This window comes from Periplaneta americana, chromosome 8 (assembly GCF_040183065.1).
Source record: "Periplaneta americana isolate PAMFEO1 chromosome 8, P.americana_PAMFEO1_priV1, whole genome shotgun sequence".
In the NCBI taxonomy this organism is placed as follows: domain Eukaryota; kingdom Metazoa; phylum Arthropoda; class Insecta; order Blattodea; family Blattidae; genus Periplaneta; species Periplaneta americana.
In genome coordinates, this window is record NC_091124.1 from 90,987,779 (window position 1) to 91,010,154 (window position 22,376).

Sequence of the window (22,376 nt, forward strand, 5' to 3'; positions counted from 1 at the left end):
GGTTCAACCTGTATAGTCTATTGTTTAAGAAACTTAGTATAAAACAGCCCTATGTATATCGTAACCTTTTCTAACAATATTTTTGTTACAAAATAATAAGCATTTAAATGTGGTCTAAATGTTAAACAATTCAGATTACGCTTTGGTTAACTCTTGCGTAGTAAAGCGGTTTTTTTTTTTACTTCCTAACATTACCATTTGCAGTATCATCCATCCACCTTTTTTTCGTCATGTTTCGCCTGACCTGTTTGTCTTTTTTCCATCTCGTCTTTCAGGCAATTTTAACCTTAGGAAGTACTTCAGTTACATGGGATCAGTATGAGCCCAAGCTTGCACGCAAACTTTTATTTCTAGTTAAACATTTTTATCCTGATTCCAGTACCAAGAGAATACATATTAAGCAAAAGAAATTGGAAAATTTGCATCTCAAAGGTAACAAGAACTTCTTCATCAACGGAGGAACAAAAAAAGTACATTCGTAGTTAATTGTTGGAAAGAGGAGAGGAAAAACGTCTACCTTTTAGAAGCACTTACATTAATTGCGTCGTGCTTTTTTGAGTGTATGTTCCTGTTTCTGTCACTAAGTCCTTCCTCGTGTTATGCATCTAATTTACTCTGACGGAAGTCTCCTCCACAGCCCACATTATACAATGAGAAACACGGATACTAAAAGCTGAGCTCTCAAAGTTACATGCTTTTTGCTTACTTGATAGACTGCATATAAATTTCCAAGCAGCTGTTATATTATTTTCCGCTATAATTTGGAGATTATATTGCTATGAGAAGGAATTAAGACAAAATTATTTCACGATACATTCCGAAACTAACGATCAATTATGAACTGTGAAAAAGAGAAATACGAAAGCCGCAGGAAAAGACAATGAAGGCCCTATTCCTGATTAATAATTTTATAACGAAGATAAGAGTAATTATGATTATTATAAACAGGCTTAGAATCTGAAACAACTTACGAATGAAGTAAAGTTACAGTGCAACGGAGTACAGATGGAGTGAAGTGGCGCGTTGAGTTTTGTTTACCTGTGCGTTAGTGTACAATCCAGTTCGTGATCAGATGTACAGTATTCTTCGTGTCTACCTACGAAACGAACTCAGGCCATCACAGTGCATTTTCAATTCACAGTGAACAGTTTTTTCGAACTAGTTGCAAGTATGTACACGGTTGTTCATTGTAACGCTAACGCCTTCAATGTCACCAAGGGACATGAAAACTTGTGAGATATGTATCATACTTCATTTTCCATAGTCACTAGATTGTACTACAGTAGAGCGTCTCGTTTAGGCACAGTGAAAACGTAAACAAAATGCAAGTAATGTATGGGGGAGGACGAGCCATACGATAAACACGAGGGTTGCACAGGGTTTTAGTTGCAACATTTATGACGGAGCATTAATTGAAATTATATTTTCCAAAAACACACAAAACAAAAGAACACAAATTGCATAAGGTTATCATATACATATTTCAACAAATAAGCAATTGTAAAGTTGAAATAATTCAATTTAACAAATCAAATTTTGCTACTGATATGATGTTGCTTTCAAGTAGCATTTTTTACGGTCATAAATTTCATTCTCTGTATGACTAACATAATATCACCGTCTTCTGTGGCCGAATTAACAAAAGTACAGTACTGTAATTATGTTTAGGAAATAGTGTTGTCACTTCAGACCAATATTTTTGTTTTTGGTATTGCAGGACCTCGTTTTGCAGTACGTTAGTAGTCCATTATTAGTTTGGGGATATTCCTGGTGGCATTCTTTGAACATGTTGAAACCAATTTACCTTACCTTCTTTCATTGTTTTATTTTTATTTTAATAGGTTATTTTACGACGCTTTATAACATCTTATGTTATTTACCGTCTGAATGAGTTGAAGTTGATAATGTCGGTGAAATGAGTCCGGAGATCATCACAGAAAGTTACTTAGTACTTGCTCATATTGGGTTGAGGGAAAATCCCGGAAAAAATCACAACCAGGTAACTTGGCCCGACCGCTATCATTGTTCACACTACCTCTTCATGCAGATGATCAAACTGTATGTAGCAACTCTGCGTATGGACTTCACGTGGCTCCATCTTCAGAAAGTAGGAAATGAATATAATTTCACAATATCAGATACAACGTTTAAAAAAATGGCTTTCTAGGGTAAAAACCACAAAAGGTGTTACTATCCATAAATAATAAATCTATTGAACAAGTTAGCTAACAACTCTGACTACGTAGGAGCTAATGCATCATATCTCCAAACAGAAGACTCCAATATTAAACTGAATAGATTTCAAAGAATGCGTAGCATTATCAGCAGAACAATAAAAAATAAAACAATATAGTGTACAAAATTAAAGTAATAGCAGCACCTACACTGACTAGAAAACCGATTTATACGTGTAAAAAGAAAGATCTAGTTTTCTGGAACACGTATTACAAGATGGGAAGATGAATTTAACCCTTGAGACGAACAGGTCAAAATGCTAAACTTAACGAAGAAGAAGAATGATAAGAAGAAGAAGAATGATAAGAAGAAGAAGACCTCTTCATTAATGCACGTAGCACATAGATGTCCAACTCGTACGAGGTAACCCCTGGCGTAAGCAACCCACAGCGCATATTCTTTAAGGTTGTTTTTCCTATTTTATATGGAAAGTTATTGACCTTAGCAGAGCATGCCTGACGTGCAATATCTCCTGGTTCTATAGACGTTTGGACACCCATGTGTAACATATTTCAATATTAAAGAACAATTCACAAAAGATAAGCTACTTCGTTGAAAATATTATTCGAAGATAACTTTAGTAGCTGACAAATATCATTTCCGGCCAAATATTATGACACAGAGAGTTTAAGGACGTCATGTTGCCGATTAAATCGATATATTGGAATGTTTAAATCGTTATTAGATGTGAAATTAACGAATTTATTAAAATTCCATGTATTTATAATTACAGTTCAAGTTAGTTTAATTAGTTATTGGTTTCAATATGTCACTTGTGTTATTTGTAATTAATGTCGTTAGATCAATGAGTAATTATAGGCCGACTATAGGTGCACCGCTAGCCAACGCTTAGAGCGTCGAATTTCAACGCCATGGTCTCGCGTTCTATATCCAAATTTTGTGATGGACAAAAATGGACTTTGAGTCGTCTCTAGTGTTTACCATGCTGGTGGTTGGAGCTGAGGTTTGCAGATTCGAACCCGACTGAGCGTGATGATTTTAAAGGGCGGCAGAATCTTCAGCATGACTTCCTACGGAAGGGAAATGACGCTGTGGTCACATTAGTAACACTTACGACCGGATTCTCGAATAATATTTAAGTATTCAATAAAGATAATGAGTCTCAAAATATTATAGCGTCAGGATTTATATGCATAAAAACAAATTTAACATATGTAAACATGGTTTTCTTCAATTATCATGACAATAATAACCACGTAAGACATATTACTTAGTGCATATGATTGTATATTTTAATATTTATTTACATTGCATGCGTATTTTCTTATTTAACATAAAAATTACATATTGTGGTGTATATTTTCTTTTGTAGTGCAAAAAACTGGCATATTCAGCAATTCTACAAAGCTTAATCAATGAGAAATAATTTACGCCCTTTGGAAACGCTGTTTTATGCTTGACTCACTTTTTTTTACAACTACATGAGTCAGTATATCTGAAACAAAAACGAAAATGAAAGCACAATGCTTTCCAAAACAGAGTCCTTGATTTTAGTTCAAAATATTATTTATGCTTTGACCCCGTAGAACATTTTGAAATAAAAAAATAAAAAAATAAATAAAAAAATAATAAATAAATAAAAGTTTCTGAAAATCTTCAATCAGTGCTTCCAAAATATTCTGGATACCGTTTTGTTGCTAAGATATAAAAAGTTACGTGGTGATGTCGGAATATTATAAGGCAAGTTAACAGAAGAAATATTGAATTTATACCGTGCACCTTTTAATTCTTCTGATGTGGAGAGGTTATTCTCAATGTAGGCTACACAAATCTGTTTTCTGATAGGCGTGGAAAGAAAACAAAGATGACATTCATGGTTTCCTGCAATTCTAAGCTTTAATGTGGGTAAAAGATAGACACTTTATAGGCCTACTTTAATGTTAGTAATGAAACGCAAGCTAAGGTTTAAAAAACTTACTTATGGCTTTTAGGGAACCCGGAGGTTCATTGCCGCCATCATGTAAGACCGCCATCGGTCCCTCTCCTGTGCAAGATTAATCCAGTCTCTATCATCATATCCCACCTCTCTCAAATCCATTTTAATATTATCCTCCCATATGCGTCTCGACCACCCCAAAAGTCTTTTTCGCTCCGGCCTCCCAACTAACACTCTATATGCATTTCTGGATTCGCCCGTACGTAATACATGACGTGCCCATCTCAAACGTCTGGATTCGACGTTCCTAATTATGTCAGGTGAAGAATACAATGCATGCAGTTCTGCGTTGTGTAACTTTCTCTATTCTCCTGTAACTTAACCTTTCTTAGTCCCAAATATTTTCCTAAAAACCTTATTCTCAAACACCCTTAATCTCTGTTCCTCTCTCAAAGTGAGAGTGCAAGTTTCACAACCACAACTGGTAATAAAACTGTTTTGTAAATTCTTTCAAATTTTTTGACAGCAGACTAGATGAGAAAAGCTCTCAACCGAATAATAACAGGCACTCCCCATATTCATTCTGCGTTTAATTTCCTCCCGAGTGTCATTTATATTTGTTACTCTTGCTCCAAGATGGTTTAAAGAACTTGCGGGACATCACTTTATTTTTACTTGCATTTTTATTGTACCTGCGTTTCTGAATGTACTTGACTCCCACCCCTTTCACTAATGTTCTTGCTCCCGTCAGCCACACAAACTTACGCCCGCTGTTGCATTCGAAGTCTGCTAGCAGTGAAGTAAACAGTACAGAGTATAGTGTGTTTCAGAAATATGGTTGCGTTTTCTATAGAAGGAAGACTCTATATTATTGAAGCTTATTTCCAGGGGCAGGTATTTATGGAGATTAATTTTATCATTTTTGTTTTTTAATATTGGTGTCGGCGGAGATTGTTGGAGATTGATTTGTACTCTTGTTGGATATTAATGGAAATGTTGGAAAATGCAATTATTTTCAAATTGGAATATTAACTCAGTATAAATATTACTTTCAAAATAATTAACATTAAAGGTTCATTGGATTATGGTAAAGGTGCGGTATGGCCAATAGACAATATTTGTTGGATTGAGACTGTATTTAACACATTCATTAAAAACGAAAAAAAGAGAAAAACTTGCATCTCTCAAATTAATACTTTCAAATTATTAGTGAAATGTTGAATTCTCCGTCTTTTGAGTTCACTAATGTAATCAGAACACCTGGAATACCATGTAATGTAGCCTACTTGCATGTGCAACAAATTCAAATGAAAAAAATGTCCGAAAAAAGAACTCATTGTCAGAATATGAAATTCGCTATTAGAACTTTATTTCGCGATTTGTCGTGATTGTTTTATCCGTATATTATTAATCAGAATCACTTAATTCGTAAAGATTAGTAAAAATCTATTGTATATCTATTATGTCGTGATTTTCGCGATCTCCGTAAATACCCGCCCCTGCTTATTTCGCACAGGTACGGTGTGTAGCATGATTGAATAACTTTATCTGTGTGGACTGAGCAGAAGTGAAGATTAGAGTTACCTAAAGTACGGTAATATGCTGAATAAAGTAGCCATTATATAATGAATAAAATCGCCAGAAGAGTTGAGTTTGTGAAAAAAATTTTACTAATCTACTGTATTTTGATATAATACCGTAAAAGTAATGATCAAACTGAAAATCCTAACATCGTATTTCCCTGTAACATAAATGGATGCATTACTTTTCTTTCCTCTTATAGCTAGTAAAATGATTTGTTTACATATTGCACTATTGCACATATTGTAGTATAACACCAAACTCCTGTAATGGAAGGGGGTAACAGTGTTTCCGAGTATAGTCAGGTTAATGTTAAAAATGTTGGTAAAAATAAAGTGATGTCCCTGTATAATCTCTCTATTCAATTTAAAAGTAACATTCACGAGGTATTTTTTCTTTTCGAAATTTATACTGCATTTATAGTGCACATTTATAATAATTTATTGTAAACGAGTTTCTCGAATGTTCATAGGCCCACGATTCATTGAAACACTAACTGAGCCTTTCGATGTTGGGGAGAGGATACGGAAACCGTACTCTTCCTACAAGAGCAAAACTCTCGAAAGAATACACTCATCTTCAGTTTTAAGATGTTTTCACTGAAATGACAAAGCCTACTAGATACAAAGGAAATGTGTGTGATTACTGCAAAATAGCAATATTATAATCCTTCAAATAAGTATTTTGTACACCAGCGTTATAAACAGTCTTTATTGTTATTCAAAATTGTGCAGACTATGCCACATTATTGTACCAGTTCCATTAAATATTAACATGACAATTAAAACGAAAAAACTACTATTATGACGGCGTAACTTATTCCATAAAATTCATATTAGGAAACTATTTTCCGTGTAATATTATTTAGTACATCATTGCTGTCATAGCAATGTTCTTCTACTTGAAACTACAAATCTGATTTTGATATTTTATTCAATTTCTCAATTAATTATTGTTTTATAATACTGTCGTACAAAAAATGAGTATGAAACACGTTTAAGATGTTATAGAGTTAAGTTATAGTATGCTGATTGTGCTGCCCAGTTATTAAGCACACTTCACTATCCTACATACTACACATTCCTCTCCAGCCATCAAGTCTGTATATCACATCTCTGGTGGTGGTCTGTTGTACTTCACAGATCTACACGAGTCGTCACGTCAATTACTCGGACAAACTGAAAGGAAGATCCACTATGACAATGATGGATTCAGCTTCACAGAAACACAAGTGGTCCTTCATTTGTGGAATGTTGGTGAAATAATGAGTAGAAAATGGCAGAACGAGAAAAACATAATCTTGGCTTTGTGCACCACAAATGTAACTTCACTATCGCAGAAATTTGAACTCGACTCCGCGACCACTTTCTGCCAACTGAGTGAAACAAGGTGACTTAAGATTCAATGTGCTCGCCGCAGGTCGACTGAAACCCATAATTCCACTTACTTGAGTATCTGTTATAATCAAGCAATGATAAGTGAATCTTGAAAATGACGAAAAGACAATGTAAAAAATAACTGAAGGAAGAGAATGAACAAAAATTACATCAAAATTTAACGAGAAACGAAATTAAAAACGAAAAGGGTCATTATTTTAGACATGTATGTGTCATTTATTGTCAAGAAAATGACGCACAAACAAAGGTATTTATCAAATAGTTGCCAGTACATATGAAGCAACACAAATGCTTTTACTGCGGTCACATACCGAGACCCTTCAAACAAAATTAATTCTGAATTAATTTGCAATGAATAAAGATCGGCATTTATCAAATAGGTATTAGTATTGACGATACAGCACAAATGCTTGAACTGCAAATACGTTTCCAGGTGCTTCAAACAAAATTAATTCGAATTAATTTGCAATTAACGAAGATATTTATCAAATAGGTAGACTATTAATATTGACAGTCATTGTTACATTTACATGGTCCTTGAAACACAATAGATTCTGAATGATATACATGTTGTTGCATATTTCAAGCCTTTACAACTAAAAAGAACACAATGATACAAATTTTACACACCGTCAACTATTGATCCACTTATTTGTAATTTATTTATGAACTATAAAAAATTGGAGATGTAATGACTGTCAAATTCTCGTGCGTTTCGCGCCGTCATTATGATTTTCTTTCAGCAAAGTAACATGTAATTGTATTGATGTAGGGCTACACACAAAATTACACCACTAACCCTTCAAGGATCTGAAAAAGAATACCCATATAATTTCGATTCCCAGTCTCTGATCGGGTCAAAAACCGTGATAGAACTGATATTTAATCATCATCAAATGCTCTTCGGATTAGGCCGTTGGGGCTGTTCCGTCTCCTGGATTCAGCTGGTCTCTCCAACGCTTCTTCGGTCTGCCGATGTTTCTCCTTCCTCTTGGTGTGTGGTTTAGGATACTTTGTGGTATTCTTTCTGGGGGCATTCTGATCACGTGTGTGGTTTAGGATAGTTTGTGGTATTCTTTCTGGGGGCATTCTGATCACATGGTCGCACCAATTTCTTCTGTATGTATCTAAAATTGTAGTTATGTTTTGTATTTTTAATATGTTGTGAATGTCCTCGTTTCTTTGGTGATCAAGAAGTGTATAAGTGACATTTAATCCTTGAGGTAAATTTCGGTGAAGTCCGGAGGGCCTAATTAGTCAAATCCACTTTCCTCACCTCCACGCTGGGGTCCCCAGGGAACTTTTAAGATGCGAAAGAGAGAGTGGTGTGCGGACGACAACTAGAAGCTACCATATTTATCTTTCCCAAGAAAAACTGCAAAACATGGCATGATGAGTCTCTTCATGGCAAAAGATTCCGGACGTAAACTATCGCCCCATTAGAATGTGCGGGAGGGGGATGCTGGGGAAGGGCACATTATGAAGCAATCCATCAGAGAGAAGAAAAGAAAATTGAGGGTTGGAATGTGGAATGTGAGGATTCTTCTGCAAGCAGGTAAGCTGGAAAACTTGAAGGAAGAAATGAGAAGAAACAGAGTGGATGTGATGGGAATATCGCAAGTGAGGTGAGAAAATAGTGGTGAGTTGGTGAGTGATGAATTTAGGTTGTTTTATTCTAATGGTGAGTGCAAAGAAAGTCATGATATTGGTGTATTACTGGGACCTCGTGTGAAAGATAAAGTGATATCAGTGCGTTGTGTAATGACCGGATTATAATGGTGAGACTACAAGGGAAGAAAATAGACTTAAGCCCTATTCACAATGAAAATTAAACATAACCGTAACATAAACACAGAAGTTTGCGCCCAGGCTACCAAATGGGATCATTCACAATGATTCACATAAGCATTGACATAAACATTACCGTAAGACGTTAACATGAAAGTTTGCAAACTCCAAACTTTCATGCTTATGCTTACGTGATTGGCAAACAGAACACAATCGTGGAGCGCTGAAGTATACGACAGAATGAGGAAATGGCGTCGTTGTTATGTTTCCATGGTTACCATGTATGTTTGCTGTTATGTTTATATTCCCATCGTGAATGATCTTGATTTTTACCGTAACGTTTATATTCTTAAGTTAACGCTTACGTTATGCTTAATTTTCATTGTGAATGAGCCTTTAGTGTTAGTGCAAGTTTATATGTCACATAGTGGATTAGCAGACGAGGAAGTGGAAGAAAGCTATGACAAGATAGAAGAGATAGTTGAAGAGAAGGGAGCATTCGTAATCGTAATAGGTAACTGGAACGCAGTTCTAGGAGAAGGACAAGATGGAAGAACAGTTGGAAAATATGAACTGGGAAAAAGAAATGATAGAGGAGAATAATTAGTGAATTCCTGTAAAAGAAATGCGATGGTTGTTGAAAATACATTATTCCAACAACATAAACGAAGAAGATACACATGGACATGCCCAAGGGACGAAAGTAGATACCAGATAGATTACGTACTGGTACAGGAAAGATTCCGAAATTGCTTAAAAATGCGAAGACTTTACCAGGAGCAGATATTAACTCAGATCATGTCCTGCTGATAGGCGAAATAGAAGGAGATAAAAGGAAGACAGGTGACGAAGAAATTGAACATGGAAAAACTGAAGAACGAAGAGGGCAGAAGAAAATTTGAAGTAAATTTTCAAGAGAAAGCCGCTACATTAGAATCCACACCTGAGAACAGTAATGAGTACAGGACTTTTGCATAATTTCAAACACAAAAAAATCCAAAGGATTTAAATCTGGTGACCTAGGTATAGGTCCTCCTCTACCTATCCACCGTTCACCATATCGTCGGTTTAAATATCGTCTCACACTTAGAAGGAAAAGGGATAGCGAGAATGCCGCATATATACGAAGCATGAATGTTGCCGATTTCCCATATCCAGGAGCTCGCTTCACTGGCGGTCCCAACCAGAAAAAAATGACATTATCTCGTAAACGGTTAATTTGCAGAGGGAACGTTTTTGCTTCTCTTCGATTTTACTTCTCATTCCTAAATTGTTACCAATACTTTTGAAACGCTCTGTATATCATAGCAATATCGAAATGTTACCATATAATACTCAGATGATTGTATTCAACATATTAATATATACACACGAGAGATTAGTTGGTTATTATTTTCAACAAGGGTGGATTATATAATTTACCTACTAGCAAATTTAGTAAGTCTAGTATAATGTAATTCAACATAATATAAATAAGTATAATCCCAGATCACATAATATATAAGATTGCTCAGCCTTATAGGCTTTGACGGTAACAACTTGTCAGGTTTACTATGCTGTCATCTAGTTGTTACATAAGGAGTCACGTCATAACTCCTATTTGAATTGCATTAGCGACTGTACTGCCATCTCGTGTTCATTTACGGCAGACGGGTGGCGATCCTGGCGGTTGTTCTCTTCAAAGTGCTACCGATTTTAACATCATATGCATGAGCAATCTGTTGTATATGTGATCAGGGATAGAATGTCACCAATGTAACGAGATATAATAATGCAGAATTGTACTCTGAGAATCAAACTATAACAATACTACAAAAACAAATGCTTAAATGACAATACAACACCAACAAGATACAAAAAGATCGCAACCTTAAAGTAAGGGCCAGAGACTGAAGAAATAACAGGTAAACGACAAGATTAATTTTCAATTTTAAAACAAAAATCGAAAGAAAAGGCAAACGAGGAGCCATTATTAGGTTCCTAATTGATATCAAACGGCGGGACCTTAGCTCAGTCGTAATCTCAGGTCAAAGTAAAGTTTAAAAAGGTGATGTCTAGAGACAGGATTTTAAAGGGAAAACTGTTCATAAAAAGGACAAAAAAGGGAAAGTTATAGCCCAAAAAAAGGATTTGAAAAAGTACTATATTACTTCCCGAAACACACTTCAGCACATTCATGGATATACATGGCACATACAATCTTACATTTATCTCTTCACAACATAAGGAAAGTGTTGTATTTGATATAGTCGAAAAAGGACTTCAAAAAGGACTATATTACTCCCTCAAAAGGGTGGTATTTTAATTTAGAACACACTTAAGCACATTCATAGATACACATAGCACACCCAAGCTTATTTTTATCGCTTCGCAACATAAGGAAAGTGATGTGTTTCATCACATTCAACATTTCAGTATGTTTCAATATGATTCTGCCTCTTTGAATCCACAATGTCTTTATAAACAGAAAATGACGCTCATCAACTGAAACCAAAGGTGAAAATTTTATTTTTATCCTGAACTCTAAATCAGCACACTTTATTAGTTTTTCAATGTCTGGAATCAGAAGAAGAACAATATTTATTTTCGCTTGCTCAGGAAGTTACAGGCCTATAGGGAAAAATATAGGAAAATTATCTAAATGTTTGCGATATTCTGTCAAAAAAGGGACCAAAATGAGATGTTTTTAGAAAAAGGAACAAAAAAAAAAAAAAAGGGAATATGGACTAAAAGAAGGGAAAAAAAGAGAAGTCAAAACCACATAATTTGCTCGGTGGAAGATAGTTTTGAACATCGTAATTAATTATTTCATGTTTCGTGTTGAAATATAAAAAGAGATTCCCTTTAAAATCCGGTCTCTAGTGATGTCACTGGCTAAATATACGAAGAAAGAAAGGTAACTTATTAGTTGAGGGTACACAGAGGTTGCAGTTAAAGACCTCTGAATGTTAAAAGGGTGGTCATTAACAATTACTCATCAAGAAGTTTGAAATTTCTAGTGGAATGTGACCTAAACCTATATTCGGGCTATTTTAGTCCTGACACGAAGCGAACACAAAACAGAACTCATATTACGTGGTCAGAACGAAGTTGAACCTCTATTATTAACCCACAACCGAGGTTTACACGCAACTTAAAGCTGCACGCGGCTTAGACATTACTTAACATCGCGACAGGTCATTGAGAATTTTACTACTGCAAATCATTGCAACGAAAAATGAAAAGGAAACCTAGAAACGTTTTCTTACGTCCTGCATTCGAGAAGAAGCATGCATAGGCTCAAAGGTTTAAAATAAGAGACGGAGATGAGTGTAAGACTTGTGAGTACCAAGAATGCCGGTTCTTGTACAGTGCGAAGATAAATGTACATAATTATCTAAAGCCCTCATTCTGAGCAAGGCCTTGAAAGAGGGCAATTATATTCGCTCTGTCGCAGTATGATAGTCAGCTGTTTCCATGACCTGCTCTAATGGGCATGATTAATTTGTGACAGCTGTGTCGTGTAAGTGTTAATTAATGCATTATGGAAGCTAACATGTCGACTGTTGCTGGGCACAAATTTAAATCAAAAGAAAACGGAGAATTGATGCACACATTATTGACTTCTATATTTACAGCAAAGACTGTGCGATTAATTTTTCAATCAATCATAGTCAGAAAAATTATGGCACCAGTAATAATTATGCACCACATTAATACGATTACGATACAGGAAGATACAGAAAGCATTGCTCAATACTGCAGTGGATATTTCACTTGCTATGTTTACAAGCTGCTTTATGTCACCTTTCAATGCAAATGAATTAGACAGTTAAGTGTGTGATAAATTATTATAATATTGAAATTAACTGTGGGTAGAAAATAAATATTTTTATTATTTATTTAAGCACATTCAGTAGCCCCACTTCAAATATTCTGTGTATCAAAGTGCAGTACCTTGTAGTTCAACTCTACGTATTACAGTAGCCTATAGTAATTTGTAGTTTAGAATTACTGTGTAGTGTAGCGTAGCATAATAATGTAAATTTTTTTGCCATTATTGTACTATATACAGCATTGTGTAATATAGTAAGCTACAGTGTAAAATGTAACATTTTTAGCTCAGAATTGTATGGTGTTGTGTAGTGCAGTATTTCATAGTGAAATATTATGTAATGCATTATAATACACTTTATGTATAAAATATAGGCCTATAACAGACAGTATGTATATGTAGGCCTATATTATATACGTTGTAGAAATGACACGTGTATTGAGCTATGTACTGTACAGTCTTTGACACAAACAATTATCGATCTCCCGTAGTGTGAATTGTTTAAATCCAACTTCGGACAACGCCTGATTCACATGAGGAAAAATCTGTCATATCTATAACCATTAATACGCCTACAGAGAATTCTTTTTTCGCTAAGTTTATTTATACATGCGTTATCATCTGTTGTTATATAGCCTGTTTAGAATCTATGAGTATACCAGCAGGCCGTTTTCACTATTGTTGAGTTTCTTTCGTTGTCCTTTAGACTTACAATGGAGCTTACTTTTTGTCTCTAGATATTCTTAAATTATGTAGGCCTATTGTGTATTTCCCAAGTTTATGTGCAGATTTTGTAGCTCATCTTAAAAATTGATGTTATTTACATTTTATGCGATATTTCTGATTATAATATCGGTTCAATAGACGAAATAGACTGAAAATTTCAGAGACACAAAATACTAACTTTACATCTAGAATTCAAGGGTAAAGGACTACAGAAGATGTTAGGGCTCAATAGTGTCTTGTCCACACTTGTGGAGTAACGGTCAGCGCATCTGGCCGCGAAACCAAGTGGCCCGGGTTCGAATCCGATCGGGGCAAGTTATCTGGTTGAGGTTTTTTCCGGGGTTTTCCCTCAACCCAATACGAGTAAATGCTGGGTAACTTTCGGTGTTGGACCCCGGACTCATTTCGCCGGTATTATCACCTTCATATCATTCAGACGCTAAATAACCTAGATGTTGATACGGCGTCGTAAAATAACCCAATAAAATAAAATAAAAAATAGTGTCTTCGAGGGAGTTTAAGATCGAATGCTTTATGTTTAATATTAACAGCTGTACACTTTACATTGTTCATGTGTTGCGTTTCTTTAACTGGCCAAGAGACATCAGTAGCTTGTTACTGTAGGATTCTACACATTACGAAAAATATGCCACGAATAGGGAATACGAAACAATTTCCGATATTATCCCGTTCAACTAAAAAAATAACCGAAGAATCTCTTCAATCAATGAAGAAATATTTATTAACAGAAAGACAGACTCACAGAAAATTATATTAGTTTATAAAAGTAATTCAATTCATTGAAAACAACTACAGTATTTCCACAAATACTTGGTCATCAGATGGCCCGGCAGCAGAGCTGGTGAGGCAATAGGCTACGGACTGGAAGCTTCCAGGTTGTGGCGGATTTTTCTAGTTACCAAAAACTTCCAGAACAGCCTCGAGATCCATTCAGCCTTCAATCTGAGAACTAGGTCTTTCCCGCAGATAAAAGAATGTCAAAGCGTGGTGCAGACCACACCACCTCATTCTAGTGCAGAGGTTACGAAAGCTTGAAGCTCTACCTCCATGCCCCCACGTGAATTCATACCGTACAAAGTGGATAACTTTATCTCTACTTCGTCATCAGCAAAAAGTAAACAATCTAACTTAATTCTGATGATACTTAAATTATTTCCTAACGGTCTTACTATAAAAAAAAACTCGTATACAGACGTTTAACTGCATTATACTTACACAATGAATAGCTAGTTTATAAGTCGTGTGTAAATTCCTTACTAATAATCATTACATACGTCGTGTATAACAGTACAACTGTTACACAGATACGTCATAGTTTCGTCATTACTTCATTGATAGGTAATAGAATATATTACCTATGAGGTTCTCTATTGCATCCGACAGTGTGCGCTAAGTATCGATAGCACAACTGGGCCTGATCGATTACCACATTATATTTTGTTCAAAGAGTACAGCTACAGTAAGATTATTCTAATTATTCTGTGGTTACAAGGTAACCATCATTATAAAATGACAATCGATACGAACAGCTGTTAGAGGGCGGCCATTTTTTCTCTCTATATAACACTTAAACAAGGGGTTTCGTGTATATAATTACTGCAAAGCAATTTCCACGTGTAGTTACAGGATCTTCATACATCCATCGCTTATGCATAGTTTATTAGTAACGTTTTCTGTCCCAAATCTGCATAAGTCTCGTATAAAAACTATACACGGTTTATTAGTACGACCGTAAATCAATATATCAACCACACAGACATCCCTATTTACAAATAGAATTATTCACGTTACCAGGCTAGTGGAGTCCGGGAAGTTCAAAGTTACCACATCGGTAAGCGATAAAAAAAAGTCTCTCCAGAACATCATCCCAGATTGTCTTGAACGGCTCTGCGTAATCTACATTTCTCATTGCGTTGGTCACTCTTTGTCAAGAGTTCTTTCTTATTCCTGGAGCCCGTGTTACCATATATATTAAACTCCCCGGGTTCCCCTATTTTCTCGCGAAGAAACAGCACTTCTCCCTGCTGATACATTCTGCCGAACTCTCACAGCTGCACATCGACCTCTTGATTTCTCTTTTCAATGATTCATTTCACCAGAAAGAAAGCCTAAGATAACTGTGTAACAATGAAAATTATGAATAGTTGAAAATAACTCACAACGTACAGGAAACTGATACTTCGTCACAGGAAACGTCATATAAACCGCAATCCAACCACATAAGCCAATTAGAACAAGTTTATTCATCGTTCTAAGATTGCTTTAAGTCTTGTTTTCCGAGATAAATTAATTTTGTCATCACAGAATAATATCCGTCCTCATAACACGTCATTACTGCCATTCTATTCCAATACGTAAGAGCCCTGACCTAGACAAAGACACTGGTTTCCCAGCTCACGAAGAGATCACCACCACCACCACCACCACCACCGTCCTTCGCGAGTCCAGACCCGATTGTTCAAGACTGTTTCAAAGTCCAAATTAATTTTCTTTACAATATCTTACGAAAACTGTCAATTCTTATGTCTAGGTTCGTATTGTGAAAGTTTATGTGAAATTCTTTGCTCATTCATCGGTGAGATAAATTAGTAATTTTCTTCATATAAAAAAATACCTAGCATATTTTGTACAATCTGGAGCTCTGGCATACACACGACATATAGAAAACATTAATCGAATTCCCTTACAGAGAAACAATATCATGTGAAATGGAATATAACCTTCCTCATTCTAGGCGACGGACGAAGATTTATTTAAATCTGTTAGTGGCATTGTTTTTGAAACATATTTCACGTAACATTTAAATGCATATCTATTTGCGGTACATAATACTTATTATCTTCAGACTGAAGAGATATGTGAAATATAAGGCGAAGGGGCGAGCAGTAGCAAGATGGCATCAAACTGTCTTGAATGTTGACTGATGGACGCCTGAGCCTGGAAGATAAAAGTCGCTTAGGAAGTCACCTATTCTAGAGAATGAGGCTATATTCACTACCCTGAAGAGCAGCAATTCGCCAGTAGTAATTAATTGTCAGCAAATCTTGGTGTTTCTTAGGCCACAATCTGTCGCTATCTTCATCAATGTGGATTGTGTCTAAACGGCGACAAATTAGATCCGTATGAATTCACCTTTACACGGAAAAGATGGCAGAAGATTCGTAGAACCCATATACAGTAATTATATGGAGCGTTTAAATGGTTGTTGGTTGTGTGAATGTGATATATTTGGATGTTTGCAGGTTATGCTGTGTATGCAATAAATTAAAGAACTTCATGCATGCTACGTTATTAAGGGGTTAGGTACAGCTTACAGCAGTATATTTTTTTTTAATATTCAACATTTTTTTTACTGCATCTTGTACAATAATTAAAATTGGTATGTGTAAAACACTGTCCTTCTCCTATGCTATATGAAAAAATATTTTTACGATTTAAATAATATGTTTACATTTTTTTTTCAAAATTCAGTTTACTGTTCAGTGATGAAGCGTTTCCCACATAACTAAAAAACTATCCAACATTCTGTGATGAAATTGTTTGTGTGTATTTATACATGTCATATCTACAATATGATGCAAGATCACTTCTTTACCTAAGATAGATTGACTGATAAAAAATAAAATCATTTTAAAAATGGTCAAATATCAGTATTTTCTTCTAACACAAAATATAAAAATATTATTTATTAGGGAATATAGTTGAAAAAGCATGATATTGTAAACATGAGTTTCAGCAATAAAATAAAAGAGACAGAACATGAAAAAGTTAACAAGTTTATAAGTTATGAAGGAAACGCTTCATCACTGCACAGTGAACTAAGGACCTCTCAGCTCTGCGCGCTGAGCGCTCTTTCCAACTGAGCTATGCCGGGACACGATCCACGGCGCCGGCCGAACCCCTCTCGTAATGCTTTTTACGGCCTTACTACCTGCATTTGAGACTATACAAGTCATATATATGCAGGAGCGCATATTTAAATGACTTTGTGGCCATATTCAACATCAGTTTGTGACAACTGCTAACAGTTAATACATCACACATACGGGACACGATCCACGGCATAGCTCAGTTGGAAAGAGCGCTCAGCGCGCAGAGCTGAGAGATCCTGGGTTCGATTCCCTGTGCCGGTACGAATTTTTCTCGTATTAAATAGTAATAATACATATTGGCTACTTCATAGTAGCAGTGTAATATTCAATGAGGTGGGCGAGACCTCATACAAAATGAATATGTGATGTATATATATTTTTTTTTAATCGTAAAAATATTTTGTTTTCCATATGGCAGAAGAACAATGTTTTACACATACCAATTTTCATTACTGTACAAGATACAGTAATGGAGGAAAAAAATGTTGAATATCTCCAAAATTTTACTGCTTTAAGCTGTACCTAACCCCTTAAGAGTTACAATAATTAATTTATACCTTTTAAGCTATGTTTCGGGTTAAGTATCAATCTGTTGCGGGTTGCATTGGTGCATGAGCCGTTCAGGGTAAAAGTGGTGTAAGTCAAAACTGGATAATGAGGTTTAAAGTAAAAATTCTGTAAAATACAGCGCAAAGTAGCAATTAATATGTCATTCTTGCTATCCACTGACTGCTGATAGTTTAAATAAAGTGAATATTAATGGCTACTTTGCGCTGTATTTTACAGAATGTTTACTTCAACCCTCATTACCCATTCTTGACTTACACCACTTCTGCTCTGAACGGCTCATACAACTCATTTTTGTCAAATTTTACAAACGTTCCACGTTAAATGTTAAAACCTTTCCAGACGACTTTATAGTACTGTGCCCATTAAGCAGCAACAAATCGCTACTTTAAAAATGTAAACGTGACTAGTTGTATAATACTAAATACAAAGACGAAGAAGGAGCACGACCAACATTACGCAATTGGCATATTATACCGTACCTGAACATGCTAATTCTGAGAGTAAACAAGAGGAGTTAAACCGAACAATGTGATCTCATTAGTTAGTGCGTGACAGGATAGTTCAAAGTCACGAATATACTCGTATTGTATCCAAAAGTACAGTCGTACATCGTTATGCCTATGTGGATAGCTGGTACGCTTGCCAACCAAGCAGTGCGAGGTTCGCTTCCTAATGTGGGCAATAGAAGAAATGTATCTTCCGTCCAAGGAACTCGGCGTTTGTCCGTTGCCTTGAATTGTCCTATGATATCCCAGAGGTGGCCTGCATCATGACAATCCCATAACCAGAGAAACCCGCATTTATGTTCAGTGTACGACTGAACTAATCTCCCTCCCCTACCCGCAGTGCTGTAAGTCCGATGAAAGTGAAAATTAAACAGACTAAGAGGAGCATATTCACTGTTAAAAAATTAGTTCACTTTACTAGCCAAGACTTTTCCGGTACACGGGATAATAGATGTTAGGCCTACTTGTCTCTTATGGTCAAATCCTATTCACATAGCTGTTATCTCTGTTTATGAACACATTAATAATATTTCACAAGTCGATAATTTTATTCTTATGCTTGTCAAAGGATTTTCAATTAATACTTAGAGCCCGGAACTTTAGGTGCTAAAAGTTAAGAATGACATTGAGTGTAGATGAATAGAAGTGCTGTCCGTGAGGAGAGTTTTAAGCCTAGTTCACAAGAGTCCGATATGTAATAATAGACAAGAGTCACAAGGACTGAGCAATGGATCGTGTAAACCGTGCGCTAATTTGTAAGTGGGGTTAAGAGGATTAAAGACCTTTAACGATACCAAAGGGAAAATACTGAATGACAAGAATGGCATTTCAAAGAAGTGGAGGCATGGCAATGATCTTGTAAATCGTACGCTAGTTTGTAAATGGTGGTTAAAAGGATTAGAGACCTTTAGCGGTGCCGAAGGGAAAATACTGAATGACTATCTCAAAGAAGTGGGGGCATGGCTTTTATATTTATAAACTATAGCGAGGAACAATATTAACTTTTAGCGCCTAAAATTCCGGGCTCTATATTATTATTTTTAGAATGCCTTATTTTTATGGTGACAGTACAGAGAAAGTAATTTGATTATATGAAATCTGAAATGAAATATTTACAAAAAAATATAGCCTATATTTCCAGCAACCCTAATGCCGAAGACCTGTGTCTCTGTCCTCACTACTGAATTGATTTCGTTGAGAATGCATACTTAGAAATTAATTCATCCAGGAAGTATTTAAATTAAATTAAATAAATATTTCTCTAATAATATGAGATTAAGGACTCTGCCAAAACTGAATAAAATGACGATATACTCAAGGCATTCATTCATTTAAATACTAAATATAACATAGTCTATAATGTTTCATTTTGCACTGTCTACAAAAAAAGTTGGCTGAAAAAAATATATACTGTAGGTTGATTTATTCGCAGCATCGTATACCGTTTATAAATAGTGCAAAACGAAACATGATACACTATATCTACAAAAAAATGGCTAAAAGCAATTGAAGGGTTCAAAATCATAGTGGGCGAGGCGCCATCTACTAAAACCGTAGAAAACAAGGGTTAAATTGAAGTTATTAACTTAATTCAATGGAAACATATAGCAAGTAATATAAAGTATACACATTAAAACTAAATATGTCAGTCTTCATTAAACTGTGGTATTCACTTAACTTTAACCCTTGCTTTCTCCGTTTTTAATAAATGGCACTAGACCCACTATGTCTCTGAACCCTTCAATTATACAGCGCACTGTGAAGTCAGGGGTGCGAGGTGGCCAGTCGAGAGGAGCTGCTAAGATGGGTGACCCACGGCCAATCCACCGTTATGGAAAACCTGTCACATTGCGTGTGGGGTTTCATCAAGAGCATTGTTGCACAGGAACGGTGCGACAACATTGATGAACTGAAGGACGCCGCGCGACGCACTTTCCAACAGATTACACCAACAATAGTGAGGAGAATGATGGGGGTCATACTGACCCTTCGGACACTTAGGAAACACAGTGTAAAGTGGATGTAACTTATGTCTGCATTATGACCAGAATTACATAAATAGTGTGTATATTTGAGGTATTTATAGGGGATAAAGGAACTTTGTGCCTACCCTACAGGCTATTTGTAGCTAGATACTCTATTGCTATATTTCGTGTTAATACTTATAAGCTTAATATTATTAAAAATAACAAGGCTACGACCTTCAAGTATATTCCAGCTTCAACATTTGTTATAACTGGTCGCTTTACCTTCTTGCTGGTTATTCCAACCTAATAGTTCGTCTGTAGTTGTATGTAATCTACACGCCGTTCTCCATATTTTGTTAGTACCAACCTGTTAGTTTATAATTATATTATATTTTCATTAGGTCTATGTCCAGAATATTTTCTATTTTCATCTTTCCCTGTTTCTTTATTAGATTTAAAAGTAATTCTGGGCGTGGCAATCCATAGAAAGCCAAGGCCGACCAGTCGACAACTGGCCTCGCGTTCACATGTCTCAGAAGAGGTGCACGATCAACCAGCACGGGATATTGTGTGGTCAGACCGATAATCCCCCAAGCTGTTACTGCTGGTTCACGAAACCGGACTTCGCCATTTACTGTAGCTCCCCAAATTCATCACATGCTGTGTATGCACCGGTCCCGTACATTGGCCAAATCTCATGACAATAAGTTATTTGTTCCCCCATGATGACCGTAACGCTGGACGAAGATATGGCGCTTTAGGTCACGAAGCTATGGCGAGATCAAAAAGTGAATGCTACAAAGTTTTCAACATTTTAATTTATAACGTTTTCATGCGTTTGTTCATTTGTTCAAGTATTTGAACAAAATAACAACATTTATTTATTTATTTAAACTTGAGTTACATTACGCATTGTAGCCCGAAAGAGCAGAAGCTCGTGCTCGGGCGCAGTTCAGATCAGTTATACAAAATATATCACATTGAAACTGTCTCAGTTCTTAGAGCTTCAAAACAGATTCTATTTTTGTTTTACTTACCAGTATTTATTTCATAGTACTATTGGCGCACACGAGAGGAAGAAGGAAGAGCTCCGTGCCTTAATTATATTATATACACTGGGATGAGGCCACTTTTTTATTCGGAAAATATTTTCATAGAAGGCTAAATGGACCTTGGAAGATGTGACGAGATGAAAAATACTACCTTCATCTGGACTTACATCCTCTTAAGGAAAGAAGCAGAGCTAGAACTGCCCTCACACACAGACCGCTTGGATGGGCCCCTTGTGCTAACCGGGATGTGCATATCTTAAGGCCCTCCTGCTCTACAAATCCGTCTGCGGACCACCTCCAAAATCCCCTATAGCCTGCAGAAACCCTTTACCTGTCCACATAGGCAACACCGCGCTCCCTCAACCATAAGCCCAGGGGAGATCTCACGGTACACAAAACTAATGACCACTTACCATGGCAGTCCAAGTTCGGTGCCAGTCCGCAGCCGAATCTGCATCAGTCTCAAGCCCGAAATGGGGAAAAGAAACGGAGCTGATGATGAAAGAGGGAAAGTGTAGATGAAGTGGTGTGTTGGTGAAGTGATAAAGGGAAACGAGAGTACCTCCAGAAAAACTCTGCAACGTCTACTTTGTCCATCACAAATTCCATCACGACCTGGCCGTGGATCGCACCTGGACCGTTCTTTAAACCCAAGCTCTTTTGAAACAGTCGTTTCATTTTAAGCCTTCCATAATACTTGGGAATATCAGTGGAAAAGAAGTGCCCATTCTACTACGCTACCAATACAAATAATTCGGCTTACGTAGTGTCTCGAATTGGTGAAAATATCTTAAGTTATTATTACATTAATTTAAAAGCGAAATCCTGGTAGTGGTATGGTGCATTTTGGAGTACGTAATTTTTTAACTCCCTACAAACTGGATTTTGTGTGAAACACAGTTAGCTGATGCGCATAAGACAATCACACTGGCCAAATTATGTTTTCATTG